Source organism: Corvus cornix, chromosome 1A (assembly GCF_000738735.6).
Source record: "Corvus cornix cornix isolate S_Up_H32 chromosome 1A, ASM73873v5, whole genome shotgun sequence".
Lineage (NCBI taxonomy): Eukaryota > Metazoa > Chordata > Aves > Passeriformes > Corvidae > Corvus > Corvus cornix.
The window spans coordinates 55,322,414-55,340,854 of NC_047057.1; the positions used below are offsets into that span (position 1 = coordinate 55,322,414).

The 18,441-nt window shown below is 42.8% G+C and overlaps 1 protein-coding gene across 7 annotated transcripts in view; it reads right to left on the reverse strand.

Moving 5' to 3' along the window:
* The window catches only part of TBXAS1 (thromboxane A synthase 1), a 262,387-nt gene that overhangs the window by 127,894 nt on the left and 116,052 nt on the right, over positions 1–18,441 (reverse strand). The window contains exon 1 of one of the 7 annotated variants that reach the window (XM_010410439.4): positions 784–1,015. The exons of the other annotated variants lie outside the window; for them this stretch is intronic. The gene's annotated coding sequence lies outside the window, so the exon portion shown is untranslated. Of the gene's footprint in view, positions 1–783; positions 1,016–18,441 lie in introns of those variants that run through there. 7 annotated transcript variants of the gene reach the window in all.

Below are 18,441 nucleotides of genomic sequence, written 5' to 3' on the forward strand. Positions count from 1 at the left end.
TGTGTTCCCTTAGGTAAAGCAGTATCTTTCCCCAGTCCTATCAACTGTTAAATTAAGATGCATGGTCCTGGAATTTAAAGGAAATAGCTTAAAATCTTTTACTGATTAATCAATACTCAGCCAACATTTTAACGTAAAGGTTTACACACTCTGCTCACTCTGAATTCTGTACAAAGTGATGTAGTATCACTAAACCAAACTATAGAGGAGTAAAACATTAGAAACCAACTCAAATAATCATGAAAGACCTACAAAATTGAATTTCCTGACATCAGCCACATGAAATGTCTTTTCATGGCTAAGCCCTGTCTCTAATGAGTTTTTCCAGAAGTCCCCCCATCATGACTGCAACAAAGGCACACTTCCACCACTTCTACTAGCACTGGAGCAGAGTGCAACTCAGGTTCTGCATTGCCATGCACAAATCTTATGTTACACTAATAGGGAGAGAAAAAAAAAAGGGGCAAAAGAAGCTTTACCAAGTCTAAGGCAATTAGTCAAACTTCAGAAGAAGAACGGGTCATAGGGGCCTGTACACCCTCTATCTCCCTGCCCTGATTTTAATATGACCTTGTGGAGCCAGGGTCTGCCCTTCTGGGTCTTCACACCATTGTGGATGCTGCCGAGGTACTGGGACCCATCCCAACCCTACAACTTCTAGGGGTGCAGAGATCCCTTTTCCAGCCCCATTCCTTCCAAGGCCCACAGGCACTCAATGCTTGGCTGCTCTGCTGGGGGAGGAAGAGGCACCACCAGCAAGCAGAGGTTGCTCGCAGTCCCTACCTTTGTTGATCGCTGAAAGACTATTCAGGCAGTGCTGTCTTTTCTCCACCAGGATAGAGGAAGAAGAGGTTGGACGCAGCCACAGGAGGACCAGACAGCTCATAGCAGAACACAAGAGCAGTGCCACAGATGCTGCAATACCGTGGTAATATCTGTGCCTAATCGTTTTGGTATGATATAGCTCAGTATCGATATATTGCTTATCACCTGTCTACACTGCAGCAACTGAACAGACAAGCAAACCCCGGGCTGAATTAAATATAGTAACTAGAGGTTCCCATGGCAATGAGGCTGCAGCAGCCTGATTTCTTCAAGGGCAAACAAATCAGACAAATATCTTGATTCCAAAGCAAGGCTTCACAGTCCAACTTGACCTCCCTAACACCAAAATTCGTAACAAACAAATGGCAGAGAAGAACAAGAACACAATGTGCTTCAGGAGGGAAGACATCATCTTTACTTCTCTGGTGGGTTTCCAGAAGGAACTTTTATTTCCCAAATGCAACTCACAGGCTCTACTGGAGCCTTAGATATGGGTGGTGTGGTCTGTGGAGGTACAACTTTTTCAACCTTCCCAGTTTGCTCAACCGCAGCAAAAGCAGCTGTCTGTTAATGGTCAAACTTTTATTCTGAATCCTCATAGGTGCATACAAAAGAGCTGAGGCCTCAGTTTAAAGAGGGTTTTGATCATAGACTTTAGCAAAAGAGGATAATTCCCTACATGCACCTTTTGCATGTAATTTGTACAGTTTCTCTGGCATCAGAGAGGCAACACAAGCTCTCAAAGCAAAGATACGTGCTGCTCTGAACCTACCCAGGATGACCAGCCACAAATACTGACCTCTCATGCTCACACCTTGCTTTTCTCTTCCTCCCTCCAAGTTTAGCAAGTTCCTTGTCACATTTAATGGTTAGTGACTGATGGTCCTGCAACAAACAGCTTTCCACAGGGACCAGTTTCCTGACACCAGATTCCAAATTTGAACCAGAAGCTGATTATGTCTTCTACCCAGACAGCTTAACTCTGACCAGCAAGGGACACCCCACAATACATCATGCAAAGCATGTGTGTGTAGGAGAGACACACTTCTAGTTTATTTCAAACCTGGGAAATTGCAAATCTCCAGCTCCCGTCCACTGGGATAACAGGATGGTACTCACAGCAGGAGTCTTTATGTCACAAGCACTTTGTGCTTGAAAGCATTCAGGACTAAAAATTTGGGACAGGAGCATCTCCTACTCAAGCTGCTTTTATGAGAAAGTGACTCACAAGCCAAGCTTATCCAAACAAATCTATTCATCATCCTCCAACTCAGACCAGTCACCCGAACTCCCAGTTCTGTTTCCACACCTAAGCGCTTTCTTTTTCATTTACTCTTCTCTAACTTTCTAGCTATAGGCACCTGCTTTTCCTTTCTTTATCCAGTTATAAATTAGGGCAGAGAAGGAGAAGAAGGGGGGGAAAAAAAACCCCTACAACTACTAAATTGAAAATGCTGGGGGGAAAAAAACCAAACAAACTTAAATTGATTTTTAAGCAAAGTTCTGCCTTTTTTAAGAAATGACTGCTATAAAGCACACACATTATTGTATCCCAAACAGCAAAAGCTCTCTTCCCACCTTTTTTCCATTCTCCTACTTGCTGTATATAATCTTTCTAACCTTTTTTAGGACACGAAAAATGAGGTTTTGTATGGACGCACTTTGGAAGTCAAAATCCATACACTAGAAGCATGACTTCCATGGTCTTTCCCTGAAGTAAATGAAAAAGGACAAGTAGAACTAGACACAAAACAAGATCACCTGAGCTATTTCATTTAGCAAACACAGGTTCAGACCCTGAAAAGCCACCAGAAAGATGCTTAACTGAGTTTTAATATATTTAAAATCCTTTGCAGGATCAAGGCCTCAGTCACAAAACAAGAGGCTATCTCCCAACTAGGTGTTTTGGGTTTTTTTCACTTGTTTCGAAATAGCAAGTAAAAGATAAAATCCTCCTGAACAATAATCTATTCTTCCCAAGTAAATAACATATTCACCCTTGCTATGTAACTTCATTTTGATGCTGTATTACTGGATGAGGATATCGCTAGTCTCAAATAGACTTAGATTTATTATTGAACAAAACCCGATATTCTTGTCAGATTTTAATAAATAAGAGTTTGAGAAAAACAAAAGCCTCTGGGCAAGTATATCACAAATGGATTCATGAATAATTTAGGACAGCACTTTTTATTAACTTTTCCTAGGCTAATCTTTTCACAGGGCTCATTCACACACAGAAGTCCTACCTTTGGCTACAGTACCATCACACTGCTTGACCCAATACTTTATAATATTTTCATGTAGAAAGGGTGGAAAGCAAATACTTGGGAATACCTAGCCCAGTCCTGCAAATAAGCAAGAATTCATGCATGTAGTATTGCACCCTTGGGGCGATGCACCTCTGTCCACATGGAAATCAGCTGTAGCACTGCCACACCAGCAAAACTAAATTTCATGACCCACATATGGAGGCAAATTTTCCTGGGTAGATGAGGCGTGGGTTCATTAAATTATGCTGTCAGGGCACTTTCTATTATATTTCAGTTTAAACTGCAGCCCTCCAGAACAGAGAAAGAAATTCACATTTTAGACTAGTAGCTTTAGCTCCATTGGAGGGTGAGGCAGGAAAGACCTGGTACCAGTACATCAACAGCACAAGGACAGTGTGAGCTTCCTCCAGCAGATGAAAGTGTGGATGAGGAGCCATTGCCCCAGCAGGCTGGGATGGCCAGGCAAAAAGCTTTTCACAAGTGTTCAGCAGAGGCCATGGGTCTATTCCCAGAAGCTGTGAAAAAGCAAAGATTGCCGAAGGGTGCACAGGTCAAGGAGGGGGTTATGTTACAGGGTACTGAACAAAAGCTAAACTTCATCAGAAGTGTTTTAATAACTAAAGAGGCTAAAAACACCCACCACACCCAGCTGTAGCAGTTTCATTCCTAAGAGCAGACAAGCACCACTCTCAAGGCAATTAATGAGAAGGACAGAGATGATGGACTTGTGTTCAGGGTCAACCCAGGATGTTGCAGCCCTACTTACAATGATTTAGTAATTTAATAAATGCAACTTTTCTTTTATCCCCAAGAATAAACAGCAATCCAGCAATGATATCTGCAGTTTTGCTCATGCACCACTGTTGCTTTCTGTAGAGATGTGGCCTAGGTATCTCAACCCCACACCTAGTGCCTGCCATGGCCACGGCCACAGAAGATAACCCATGGAGGTAAGAGATGCCTGCCAAGTCCAACTCTGAGCTGAAGTAGGAGCAATGAGACAAGGGGCACACTGGACTGCTCGGTCCCTCCTGAAACACTTAGGACCATCATCTTCCTTCCCAATATTTGCCAGGGATACCCCCAGAATGCAGATTTCTGTTCTGAGATGACACAGAGGAACAATCAGCTACTTTTAATTCAAAAGACCAATTTAGCATTAGCCTTTCCATGCTCCCAAGATCATCCTAGCCACACTGCATGGTCATCTGCTGCTAATAGCATCTCCCAGGTCCTGAGCCATGGACATGCTCTCTGAGCAAAGCTCGCAGCAATACTGCCTTGCTGCACAGGAAAAGGTGGAGAGCACATACAGTACCTTATGGCAAAGGGCCATATGTTTTTGTATAACATCCATGTGGGAAACACCTGCAACCCTTTCACCTTGTTTACAGTGCTGCTATCAATTCACAGAAGACTTTGATCTTCCTATCTCAGTCCCATGTATTACAAACACATTAATCATAAAATATATATATGCTGTTAGGCAATGAGCAAGGCTTTGTTTTCTATATGCTGTGGTCTGGTTAAGTACACAAAGATCATCTGTAGAGCCATATGAAAATAGAATATTTTATTATCACTATTTTCTTCAGGGAAGAGCAAAGAACAAAGAAAAAAAAAAAGGCAGTGGGGGGAGAAGGAGAGGAGTACAAAGACACAGAGATACAGTGGGAAAAGGCTGATTTTCTTAGGACACTTTTCCTAAAAGAAGTTCCTCAATCACTTAGCCTCTTTTGTTTAGAGACACCCTTTCACTGCAGGCAGAGAAACATAAAAACGAATAGCACAATGCTTGTTTAAAAGAGGCCTGAAGCCCAGCGTTACTTACTTAATTATTTCAGAGGCCAGCAAATTGATTTGTCATAGCACTGTCCCCTTTCAGTGCTCGCAGGCAATTCAGATGGAGTAGGAATAAGAAATACATAATGAACAGCTGCAAAACCCAAACACAGTCTGCACAGAAAGGGAGGAGAGGAGAGGAGAGAGGAGAGAGGAGAGGAGAGGAGAGGAGAGGAGAGAGAGGAGAGGAGAGGAGGAGGAGAGGAGAGGAGGAGGAGAGGAAGAGGAGAGGAGAGGAGAGAGGAGAGGGAGAGGAGAGGAGAGGGAGAGGGAGGAGGAGAGGAGAGGAGAGGAGGAGGAGAGGAAGGAGAGGGAGAGGAGAGGAGAGGAGAGGAGAGGAGAGGAGAGAGGAGAGAGAGGAGGAGAGGAGAGTGAGAGGAGGAGGAAGAAGAGGAGAGGAGAGGAGAGGAGAGGAGAGGAGAGGAGAGGAGAGGAGAGGAGAGGAGAGGAGAGGAGAGGAGAGGAGAGGAGAGGAGAGGAGAGGAGAGGAGAGGAGAGGAGAGGAAAGGAGAGGAGAGGAGAGGAAAGAGAGGAAAGAGAGGAAAGGAGAGGAAAGGAGAGAAGGAGAGGAAGAGAGAAGGGAGGAAGGAGAGGAGGAGAGGAAGGAGAGGAAAGGAGAGGAAAGGAGAGAAGAGGAGGAAAGAGAGGAAAGGAGAGGAAAGGAGAGGAAAGAGAGAAGGAGAGGAAAGGAGAGAAAGGGAGGGAAAGAGAGGAAAGGAGAGGAAAGGAGAGGAAAGGAGAGGAAAGGAGAGGAAAGGAGAGAAAGGAGAGGAAAGGAGAGGAAAGAGAGGAAAGGAGAGGAAAGGAGAGGAAAGGAGAGGAAAGGAGAGGAAAGGAGAGGAAGGAGAGGAAAGGAGAGGAAAGGAGAGGAAAGGAGAGGAAAGAGAGAGAAAGGAGAGGAAGGAGGGAAAGGAGAGGAAAGGAGAGGAAAGGAGAGGAAAGGGAGGAAAGGAGAGGAAAGGAGAGGAAAGGAGAGAAAGGAGAGGGAAAGGAGAGGAAAGGAGAGGAAAGGAGAGGAAAGGAGAGGAAAGGAGAGGAAAGGAGAGAAAGGAGAGGAAAGGAGAGGAAAGGAGAGGAAAGGAGAGGAAAGGAGAGGAAAGGAGAGGAAAGAGAGGAAAGGAAGGAGAGGAAAAGGAGAGGAAGGAGAGGAAAGGAGAGGAAAGGAGAGGAAGGAGAGGGAAAGGAGAAGGAAGGAGAGGAAGGAGAGGAAAGGAGAGGAAAGGAGAGGAAAGGAGAGGAAAGGAGAGGAAAGGAGAGGAAAGGAGAGGAAAGGAGAGAAAGGAGAGGAAAGGAGAGGAAAGGAGAGGAAAGGAGAGGAAAGGAGAGGGAAAGGAGAGGAAAGGAGAGGAAAGGAGAGGAAAGGAGAGGAAAGGAGAGGAAAGGAGAGAAAGAGAGGAAAGGAGAGGAAAGGAGAAGGAAGGAGAGGGAAAGGAGGAGGAAAGGAGAGGAAAGGAGGAAAGGGAGGAAAGGAGAGGAAAGGAGAGGAAAGGAGAGGAAAGGAGAGGAAAGGAGAGGAAAGGAGAGGAAAGGAGAGGAAAGGAGAGGAAAGGAGAGAAAGGAAGGAAGGGAGGAGAGAGGAAAGGAGAGGAAAGGAGAGGAAAGGAGAGGAAAGGAGAGGAAAGGAGAGGAAAGGAGAGGAAAGGAGAGGAAAGGAGAGGAAAGGAGAGAAAGGAGAGGAAAGAGAGAAAGGAGAGGAAAGGAGAGAAAGGAGAGGGAAAGGAGAGGAAAGGAGAGAAGAGAGGAAAGGAAGGAAAGGAGAGGAAAGGAGGAGGAAAAGGAGAGAAAGGAGAGGAAAGGAGAGGAAAGGAGAGGAAAGGGAGAGGAAAGGAGAGGAAGGAGAGGAAAGGAAGGAAAGGAGAGGGGAAAGAGAGGAAAGGAGGAGGAAAGGAGAGGAAAGGAGAGGAAAGGAGAGGAAAGGAGAGGAAAGGAGAGGAAAGGAGAGGAAAGGAGAGGAAAGGAGAGGGACAAATTTGTCAAATACCACAAGTCCCATTATTATTTGTGTTATATTAGCAGCTAAAGGTCTCCAAGATCCCCATGCCCTAATTTCACAGGAGTTACTCATAAGCAGAAATCTTATTCTAGGCCTGTGGAGCCTACAACTTAAATAACCTGGAGTGACAGTGGGGAAAACAAGTAACATCTTCCATTTTCCATCTGAGGGACTGGGGGACAGGCAGGTGTGGAGGAGATGGGAATTGCCAGCAATCACCTTTTTTGTCCTCCTGTTGACACCCTGTGAGAACAGAGCTTCTCAGCTGCTACATACACCTGGAAATCCCATGCCAGCTTTCTTTGGGATGGTTGGGAACTAACTCCTGTGCCACTTGTTCTGCATCCTAGTCTGTGACTCTAGCTGGCAAGGTGCTTCCCTGGACTACTTTTATAAAGCACTCACAAGTTGAGTATCTCCAGATTAGAGAACCATGAAGCTCTCATTAACACTTAAGAAAAACCAAAAAAAACCACCCCAAAACCACAACACCCTAGAAACAGGTGAAATTACTGCACATGAAAATGAAGCCCTGGTAGCATTGAGAAGTCTCAGGCACAGAGAAAAGTTTCAAAGCACAGCTCTGCCGACACACACACACTCACGCACCTCATCCAGAGACTAATCCAACCCATTGTGTAAATTCATAAAAAAAAGAGACATGGCCACAGCAATTTCTATTTAAGAATAAATTGTTCCTCACTTCCTTTTTCAATGAGCTACGTTTCTTTTCATGTTGTGAAAGCTTTAAAATAAGCACATAGGACTATTAATTTAATTCCTGGATGCATTAAAAATATCACGTAACATAAAATGCTTGCTCACACACGCTTCCTGCGCTGCTCTGTATGGTTATGCACCCAACTCTTTGTCCACACACCCGGGATTAAAAATGCTATCTTCCACATACCAAGAACCTCTGCACTATCTCAAACTCGCACCTTGCCAAAAGGCCTCTGCTTTCTGACGTGCTTAAGGAAGTATCAAAAAAAGGAAGAAAATTCTGGGATTATTTATCTTCTCCCCACCACTAAAAGCACAGCTATTTTTAAAGGAGCTCCTCCCTTGTCAGGTGCAGTAAGAGACTTGTGGTAAGAAAGTAATATATTTAGGGTTGACAATAAGGAGAAGGAGGGCTGATTGAGGCCATTACAAGGTACAGAGCTGGTAGAGTCTTTCAAGTAACTTATACCAGAGTGCAAATGAAATCTGTTTCTGAGCATCTCTAACCCTGGGGTTTAGCAGCTTGAGGGTGTCACACACATTTACTAATCCCTTCCCCCTTCCAAGTGAGCAGTGCAGGAGACACAGCCTCTGCATGGCTGTGTTAATTCATTCATGAAATGAAGTAGATGACATTTACCCACGTATAAGAAATGACAGAGATTAAATTAAGCTCACAAAGTGCCACGAAGAGGGAAAAAAAAAAAAAAACACCTCTGAATTATACAGCATATTCGGCAACCTACATCCACTTGGGTTTTGGAGGCAATCTGAGTCCAGACCTAAGTGCAAGTACAAAAATTCATGCCTATGTTCAGGGGTTGGGGAGAGAAGCAGCAAAATGGATGGACAGGGATAACAATTGTTTCTTTTCTCTGTTCAGGTGGGCTGCAGCAGAAGCTGAGCTCCAGGGCAGCGCAGAGCCACGGGGTCATGGGCTGTGCTCCTCCACAGCCGGGGAGCTGCCGCTTCCCAGGGCTGGCAGGGGTTATTTTTATCCTGCCAACTGGGCTAAGATGATTGCCACCGCCGCTGCCGCCGCTCCGCGTGCTTGCATCATACCGCTAGCGCTGATTAGCTGCATCAGTATTCCACTTCATTAATGCCAAATGAAAGCTGTAAATAGGGTACTGCATTTACAGGATGCTACTGGAAATGAGAAGTACTGTGATATTAATAAGAAACCAGTCACTCCTCCTGTGTGGGTGCATGGTGCTATTGTGACTGGGTGACGCTGAAAGTCCTCGTAGCTCTTCACCTCAGCAAGAGTGCCAGAAGAATGTTGCTAAATCTTTTCCCATGGTGCTTCCCACCAAGCTTGGGCTGTATTAGTCTGTGTTTTGTTACTCGTGTTTAGACTGTGGCATTTTCACCAGAGCTTGTTTTGTCTGCGCTCGCTAAAGTGCGCTACGCCTGACTGACCTCATGTGATGGTGCAGCAGGCGTTTCCTGTGGGTTTCAGCATATTTCTGTGCCCGGCCTTTCTGGGGGTTTTCGAGATGCAGCATGAGAACAGTCTCATCTCTTGCTCTTTGCACCTAATTCACTACTAAAGTACTCCTTTGCCATACCCCGAGGGAAAAACCATCAGGTTACTATTTCCAGAACACTGGATTATTATTTCTAGGGAAGACTACCTCTGGAAAATAGCAAACTTTCTGTGTCTCCAAACTTTACTTGCTACTATGAACACAGTGTTCATTTGTATGGATTTGTATGAGTCAAATATTTATATTCAACAGTGCTACCTGTTTCTACAGTAGAGTGAAATGAAAAAACTTACAAGATGGCTGAGGAGGATAAGCAGAAAATGTTACTTGATCTAAACAAAGGTAACCTTTTCTCAATTTTTTTTTTTCTTTTTTTTCCGCATAAGGTAGGTATAGGGATCTGCTGAATGCTTATGCTCATTTCTAGTTAGGAGCAAAGTATGGGGGACATATCTGAACACGTGTCCATGAAGCCAAGGAGGATCCTCAGTGTCCCAGATAGCAGGGGAGCATTTGTGTGTCACTGTGCAGGAACCAAGAAAAATTTGGGGCCAGGAGACAAAAGGAGGAGAGCATATGTGCAATCATACGGAGAAAATGAAACGGGAAGGCGGTCAAAGGATTTAAATATCATTTGCGATACTACGACATCACAAGATACAGCAGGCGATAAAGCAGGTTGACTACAATAAAAGCACAAGTGTAATAAAGTTTATAGTTACACACCCACCACTAAACTTCACACAAGCAAACATTTCAGGGCAACTAAAACAAAACCGAGTGATCTGACTTCCGCCTCTCATAAAGCATTTCTGACTATGATAAAATTGAGGTTTGTGTTATCATTCCTCCCTGAGACCTGACATCAGGGTACACAGAAGAGCCATCCCTAACTCTACCTTTCTGCGACCTTCATCTCATGTATGCTTTACTTATCATGGCCAGAACTCAACTGCAACTGGAGTTCTTCACTTCTCCAGTTTAGCCCTGAAGGAAAGAAAAGGCTTTCAGAACTCACCAAGTACCCCTGTCTGCTGAAAAGTCATGTCCTCATACGTATCTTCAAAAGCAGCGTTCAGAACAGAGACATTCAATATCAGCAGGCTGTTTCTGTTTGTTTTAATTTTGCACTTTATCTTTCACTTTTTTATAGGCAAGACAGCTCATCTGCCTCCTGTAAATAGGATCAGCAGTGGTGGACAAAACAATATTTTATTTTTGAATGTATCTGAAATAAACATGTACATAATTTTCTTTCAGTCTACTCTTTCTTACTGGGATTTCGATCTTAAATCAATGAGAGAGTTACATTATATTGTACACCATCCCTCAATACCTTTGCTCTGCTTATGTTAATGCAGATGCATGCATTTCTGAAATAATACTGTCTTAATATTAGAATATTTTAATTCTTCAATAATGGATAGGACTCAATAGACTGGGGGGGGTTGCATCATAAACACAGCATGATGGAATGAGTAAGCGAAATTGAATTTCATGTAACTACACATGTAATAGACTGTTTTGTAGAATAAGAAGTGACATTTAACTTGGTCATGGTTACTAGCCTGAAAATATCTGAAGTTTAAAAGCAGGGTTTCATAAGTGGGGAAGCCATGAGCAACTCATTCATTTGGTTTGCGTGCAATAAAGACACAGATCCCAGCCAACAATGCACAGCCTTACTTAGGGAAGGAAAGGCTTGTCAGACTGGCCACGAGGGGGACAGTCACTGGGACTTGCTTTTCTTGTACAATCTGCCTAAAAAAAAAATATGTCTAAACAAAGAAAAAAAAAGGCAGTAACCACCTACTGAGCTCTTGGGAATGTACTTTTCTTATGCTACAGCATACAAAATGCGCACAGGAAAGATTAATTTTTTACCTATAGCAGCATGTACTTTTTCTATACATTCTTAAGATAAACACACACACAAACTCATTTATTTTGTTAATGCATTATTAAATGTACACTAATAAAAGTAATTTCCCAGTGCTTGATGCATTTATCATGAAACCACTAGCAGAATTCTTTACAATAAAAATGCACATGACCAACCTAAATTATCTAGGGAAATGGCTAATATCTGACCATGGAGAAACATTAGAAAGCAGGGTTTTGTTATAGGATAGAAGGAAAAAAAATAGATGTATTTTCTTACAGAAAAATTGCAATGATAAAATTATTTTTAATAGTACAATGCTACAGCTCCAGGAAATTTTCCTGAATCAATTCAACCTGTGTTGTGGGGGACTTTAAAAACCCATTAAAAATAACCATGATAAATTTCCTAACCTCTTTCAGTGCACCACGCAGAAGACAAAGGAAACTGCAATTCAACAGAGATAGAAAAGAAAGAAAAGAACAGAAAAACCTGATAGCTTGTGTATCAGCAGTAACATCCTCACTAACAACAATGAGCAAATCTGCACCACAAAGGACAAGAAGAGCAGGAGTGATGTGTACAGCTGACAATGGCACTCCAAAGTAATGACTTCCAGGAAAATCTGCTGCTACAAATGGACAACGCGCTGCTGAGAGCTAGTTGAGTCACGGCTTTCATAACATGGAAAATTATTTCAGCCTAAAAATGAATGTACCAAACCCCAGAGTGCATATGGCTCTGGTAAAGCAACTATGGGGATTACATCCTACAAACAGCTAATATGCTCACCTGGCTTAAATTATTAAACCTCGCTGAAATCTGTGCAGGTTCAGGGGGTTTTCCCCATACTTAATGTGTAGTCATAAGATACAGATCATGTTTCAAACAGTAATATTAGTGAGAGCACTGCCTAGCTGACGTATTTTCCATTTTCCATGTTGTACCTATTATCAGCTGTAACAAACACACTCCCTTTGCTTCCCCCTTTTTTGTGGTGGGAGAAGGGGGCAATTGCATAACAAATAGCATATACCTCACTGTCTCATGAAACAACCCAAATGCCTGGGGGTGGAATAGTACACGTAGCCCTCTCTTCCACAGGCGTATCCTTTCACCTTCACCAACAGGTCCTATTCACCCACTCCTTCTACTGACCCCCACCTAGATCACAGCAAATCACACTGACACTGCTCTGCACACCTCAGCTCCTCAGCTCTCTTCACAGCTGCATTGAACAGCTGTCCCAGGCCCACATCTGGCTGCCTGGGGACATGAGTGACATGTAGCCCTCAAGAATATCTCCCCTCTGCCTCAGTCATAGCTGCTTGGCTGGAGACCACAGGATTCCCACGGACCTGCCTCATTTTTGAGTCCATGTTATCATTCACACTGCCTTGCTATGTTACTCCCCAAACCCTCTGGATCTCGGAAGTCTGCAGGAGCAGTTTCCTCTAGCCCTTGCCTCCAAACAGTTGAGTGTACATGAAACACCAGCAGTCATACTTAAGAATCCTGAGAAAATTTCTTAAAAAAAAAGGCATTTTAAATTGCTCAAAGTCTACTTAGAAAAAAGGAAAAACCAGTCAATTTGAACACAGAGCAATGTATACACCTAATATTCCTTTTAAATATAAAGACACTGGACCAAGTTCAAGCAACCTGATCTTCATGCAATGACAGAGGTATAGCAGAGATACAATCCCTGCATCTATTCATAACCCCTATAAACAAAGCAAAAAAAAAAAAAAAGAATACAAGCACAACTGTAGGATGAACCATCATTGAAGTAAATATATTGATCTATCAAAAATGATTGAAGACTGACAATAAAAGGGTTATAAATTCTTAGAAGAAAGAGAAAGTAAAAAAAAAAAAAAAAAAAAAAAACAGAAAACCAACCCACTGAAAAACTCCCACCTACATTCACAAGGAAAAATAGACTGGAACAATAAAACACAATGGCAGTGCCTGTACATCTTTGATAGCTGCCCCTCCCAAAAGCTGGAACAATCCTGCTATAAACCAAGCAAATGAAAATGTAAATGCATGAGCAATCGTCTGGGGGATTCAGATGCTTCGTGTCCTGTAGGCAAAGAAGAAAGGGGGAAAAGGTAGGAAAGCATGAGAAGGCACCACTTTTAATATCTGCCATTATTGATTAGGCTCTTCTCACTTGGAGCCTTTTAAATCCAGCAGAGACCTTCCAGACCAATGCTGCCTGCATGGCAGGGTTAGCACTGCCAGCAACACTCCTTGTCCTCTGACCTCAGTGTGATCTGCTGCTTCCACTCCTCCGGCAGCAGGGACAGCCTGTGGATTTCAGAGCGCAGGGAAGCCGTGTGCATGTGCCAGCCAGTGCAGGGAATGCATGTGTGCCTGCAGAAATCCAATATCCAAAATGGCAAGCCCAGAAGAGGCAAAAGATTGGGAAATACACTGAATGCAATGCCCAGAGCAGTCCTGGGAGTAGGTATAAACACAGTGGTGTATCAAAGGGGTGTCAGGGTCTGTTCCAAGGCTTACAAACTGCATATTTATTTAAATATTTTCCTTAGGAAATGAACAGGATGAAAATTATGGTACTTTCACAAGCTTCTGTTCTTCACTACTGATGAAAATCCAGTTGTATTAGTTACAGGACAAAAGCAAATATAATGCCACTGAGACAGAAGAAAATATACGTATGTAGTAAGGATAAGTTTAGGTAATTCAAATATTAATCTCCCCATTTTGTAATATACTTCTCTATTTCAAAAAAAATTTAAATTATTTTAATAGAATTTAATATTTAAAAACTAATGCCTTTCCATGTGATGTTACATTACCATCTGACCTAGTTAAACATTTGTCTCTGTACTGCACTTGAAGACCTACTTTCTCCTGCCCCAAACATAGCTTATTTCCTACTGGCCTAAATGGACAGCCAGTGAACATATAAAATTGTTAGGCAGCTTTGGTAACATTTTACTTTGGCCCTTCACACAGAGTATTTCATAAGATGTTCTGTACAATAAAAGGTCCCGAAGAACCAAGATCCTCTCATAATGTCACTTTGAAAGACTCTGCAGCAATTCCCAGTGTCCTTGCCAAGATCCTCTTTCAATAAAATAGATTCCAACATTGACAGAAAAGCTTGGATTATTGCTGAGTGATAAAATTTCTGCTGCTCGACCTACACAGTCAGAACATTGCTCCCAACTCACTCCTTTTACTGTAAACTACTTTAAGAGGTCTGGGTATGTCTTAAAATTTGCTGTACAAAACCTAATTTTATTCAGTAGGTTTGAAGTTATATAACATGAGAGAGACTTAAAAACATTGGGTCAAGATGCTCCAATAGTCATGACTCTATGCCTGTAATGGAGCTACACTGAAGTAAACAACAGCTTGAAGGTCCAGACCACTGTTTTCAGGCTTGTTTGCATGGGGCAGAGAGGAGATTCTGGGACAAGACATGATTTGAATCTTTATTAAGTTAGACTAGAAAAAACTCCTGTGGGAGTATCCCCCTATAATTGCTGGGGGTCATGGCCCGTCTTTTCCCTGATGCAGTGTCTGTCATTGCAGACCTTCTGTGTCTCTGCATGGGAGGGTTTTTGACATTACTATAGCTTTTTAATTATACTTGTAGAATTTTATAAGTATGACTAAAATAAATCCTCCTTCAAGACAAGCCTTCAGGTTTAGCCACTCAATTTACTGGAGGGAAAGAAAGATTCACAATCCCCAGGGTAATGGTGGCTCAGCTCATTCCACGCTCCCCAAGACAGGAAAAACCAAATGAACAAAGTAACAGCTGAAAACAGCTTCTTCCTCTGCAGTGGGGTATACTTTTGCCTATTGCCTGTTGAAATCATACCCAGTTCACTGCCAGCAAAAGGTCTGACATAAAGCAGACTCTCCAGGGAAAGAAGAGAGGTAGTCAAACAGAGAAAAAGGGCAATTTTAAGATGGTGCCAAACCAATAAAGAAAAAGGAGATATTTTGTTCCCCTTTCTACTAATAAAATATAGTAGACTAAAATTGATCCCCAGACTAATAAGGTAGAGGAAAAACTAAAACCTATATATGACAAAACAATAAAAAAGTAATGAAGAGATTTATGGAATTACATAAAAACCTTGGAATAACGTTAAAATTGTCAGGTCATGTTACTGTTTTCAACTCAACATGGAAAAGAAAAACAGGGAGGAATAAAAATTAGAGCATGAAGGAAAGATAGCACAGGGCTAAAGAGGATGGAGAGAAGTAAGAGAAAGAAAAATCCAGAGCAAATATTTAGGGGGGGAGGGAAGGAAGTATGAAAAAGCATAAATACAGATCCTACAAGTCAAGGTCGTGAATGGAAAAAGCCAAAACCAGAACAAACCCCAACGAAGTGATGGCACCATTGAGCAACGGCATTGAGGGCAGCACTCGATAGGAAATGCCTCTGTAGACAGCTGGCAAAGGGTAGTCATCCTCACAAAGGAAAATATAACTATTTTTAAGAAACTAATTAATAGATATCCCAAATCCATTCCTGTGCAACGCTTTGTTGTCCTAAGGGGCAGAAGACCCATGAGCTCCCCAGCATGGGCAGAGAAGGTCTAACCAGCACATGCATCCTGGGGCTCCTAGCAGGTGGCATGACAAGGGGACAGAGCCATGGATGCTCCAGCCTGTACTAGGCTTGCAGACAACAGGCAAATACAACAGGCTGCTATCTGCAGTTTCTTCTCTGGATCCTTCTCCAGACTCCAGTGTGGCATCTGTGGAAAAGGGAAATCCCCTTTGCTCAATGCTTCTCATAGCACAGTCACAAAACAGTCACAAGCTGCTTTTGGATTTCTTTGGGCTGGCAGAAAGAAGGGGAAACTGGCATTAGGGAGTCACCTGGAGAGGCAATAATTTGACTCTCCTGTGAAGTGACCAAGGCAGGCAGGAGAAGTACCTGAATTGAGCATTAAAGTTGATCTCCTTCAAAGGCTGCCAAGAATGGGAAGGGCACACACACACACACACAGAGGGAGGCATGATGCATTTTCCTCCCTCTATGCAGACTGAGGGGAAATTATTCAGGAAATGCATTAAAAAATTACCATGCATGACACTGGGAACACCAGTTCATAATCAGATACACAGTGAGTGAAGTCAGAGACCATTAATAGCTACTGAACATTGCATATTGCATGTATCTGCTTTAGGTTTGCATCAATACTTCTGAGTACTGCAGGAAATTCTAATGAAAGCATTTAATATGCACAGCTAAATCTACAACGCTGCTGTTTCCCATACCTTCTAGGAGGATTGGTATACTGAAATAATGCCTCAGATTTTTCAGTCTTTTAAAAGCTCCCCACCTGCTTCTTTCCAAATGGTGGAAAGGGGCGGGGGGGGGGGGAAATGACAACAGGGACTTTACACCTTCTTAAGAAGTTTAACAAATACAGGCTCCAGTAGATAATGAAGATGGTAGAGCAATGTGCAATTGAGTCTAAGAAACTAGTTTTTGTAACTCAGAATATTTCCTCCCCCTTCCTTGAATGAGGATGACACATTGTGGTATGCAGGTGTAACATGATAAGAAGAAGCAATCTGTTTAGCAGTCTCATTCCCTTGAAAACTATAATTTTAACCATTAATTAGCTAAGAAGCAGGCAGCAGAGATCAAAGATCACCTGTGCTGTATATTAGCTGTAAAACACTCCTTAGCACATTCTCAAAAGAGACTTCACTTTTCAAATACTCCTAAAAGGGAGCTCACAAGGACTATGCTTCAACAGCTAAATGCTGCATAGCACCAGCGTGCAAGGAACCAAGAAGAAACACTTCTGCAGGAGAAAATGGAGGTGAAACCTTCTCCTAGCCAAGGCTGCTATATGCACACACAGAAGCAGACCAAGATTTAATCAGATTCCTCAGATGCTAAGATATGGTACAATCGTAGGAGCTGACACAGTTCTGGCCAGTCTCTCAGAGCCGTCCTGTGTCCAGCCAAATCCATCAGTGGAGCCATACCAACCAGGAGAGCTTCCCCTATACAAACAGTAATTTGCTGGAGCTACGATCACAGCAGCTTGCACACACCGTGACTACAGAAACAAGCATCAGCAACACGGTGCAGGCGACAGGCAGTGTCCTTTGCTGCCTTGCCAAGAGCACATAAAATGCCTGTCTCATACAGTTGGACTTCGCACTCTCTTTCCCGAAGTGTAAAAGATTACATCAGGTCTTTGACTTACATTGGCTTAAACAGCTGCAGTAGAGTCGTGAAGGGATTGGATGGAGGAAACAAACTTGGGAGAAAGCGCTACAGCGAGCACATGCCTGCAGCTCAGCCACCCCAGGTCACGTCTGGAGCCTCAGAGAGGAGTGGGAGAGCTTTGCACACAGAAGAGATCACCACTTGCACCAAAGGTTTCCATCCAAATGGGTTTGCCTGCCCTGAGGGCTGGAACTGTGACTTATTGATGGGCTTTTGAGTTCTGTCTGTGTATACATAGAACACAAATGTCCCTGGACCCTACTGGGACAGTCAGAGGCTATAGTAACAAATCAAGAACCATCACAGAGTACACAAGCTCAAGTTGCACAGTTCTCATGGGAGGTCACAATCTACACAACAGTCTGTGGCTATGAGCTGCTCATTAATAAATACCTTTGACATTACTAGTACACCAGGTATCAATTTGCAATGTTCCAGAGAACTAAGTACATTTAAAACATGCCAGAATTAAACTAGTCAACTAACGTACCGTAAATTTGGCCAATAAACTGCAGCCCACAGATCAGCTTATGCAGAATGTAAAACACTCCAATAATGATCAGGCAGCCACAAAAACTATTCCACCTGTAACAGTGACACAGATTCCAGCTCTCAGAACAGTGTGGTATGCCACCTTTTGGGTAAATTTTTAGGCATCAGTCCCACAGAAGGCTATGCTTTTAAGACCAATTAACTCTAGAGACAAGAGGAGAAGCTGATGATGATATACCCAAAAGTGACTCCCAGGGCTTGTTCCAGCAGCTTGATTTAACCACTGGAGCCAACTATAACCAACACCTAATTATGGTTAAGTGTGTGGATTCAGATGGAGATGTAGCATTGTACCATGAATTCTGCCCTGGAGTTTCTGCCAGGAGTTTCAGTTCTTTTTGGGTTTCAGTTCTTTTGTAAAAGACAACTTTTAAAAAAATAGGCTACTATTAACAAATCCTCATAGTGATAATAATTAAAAAAAAAGGCACCTGAAAGTTTAATTTAAAAACATTAAGATTGTCCTATTGTTCTGTCCATTTATGCAATAATATTTTCCATTTCAGAGGGAATGGCTAACACATTTCACAGGAGAGCAACTAAATTGTCTACATACAAAGTGCTATCAAAAGAGGGTAGGGAGGGAGGAGAAATATTTTTCTCCCCATTAA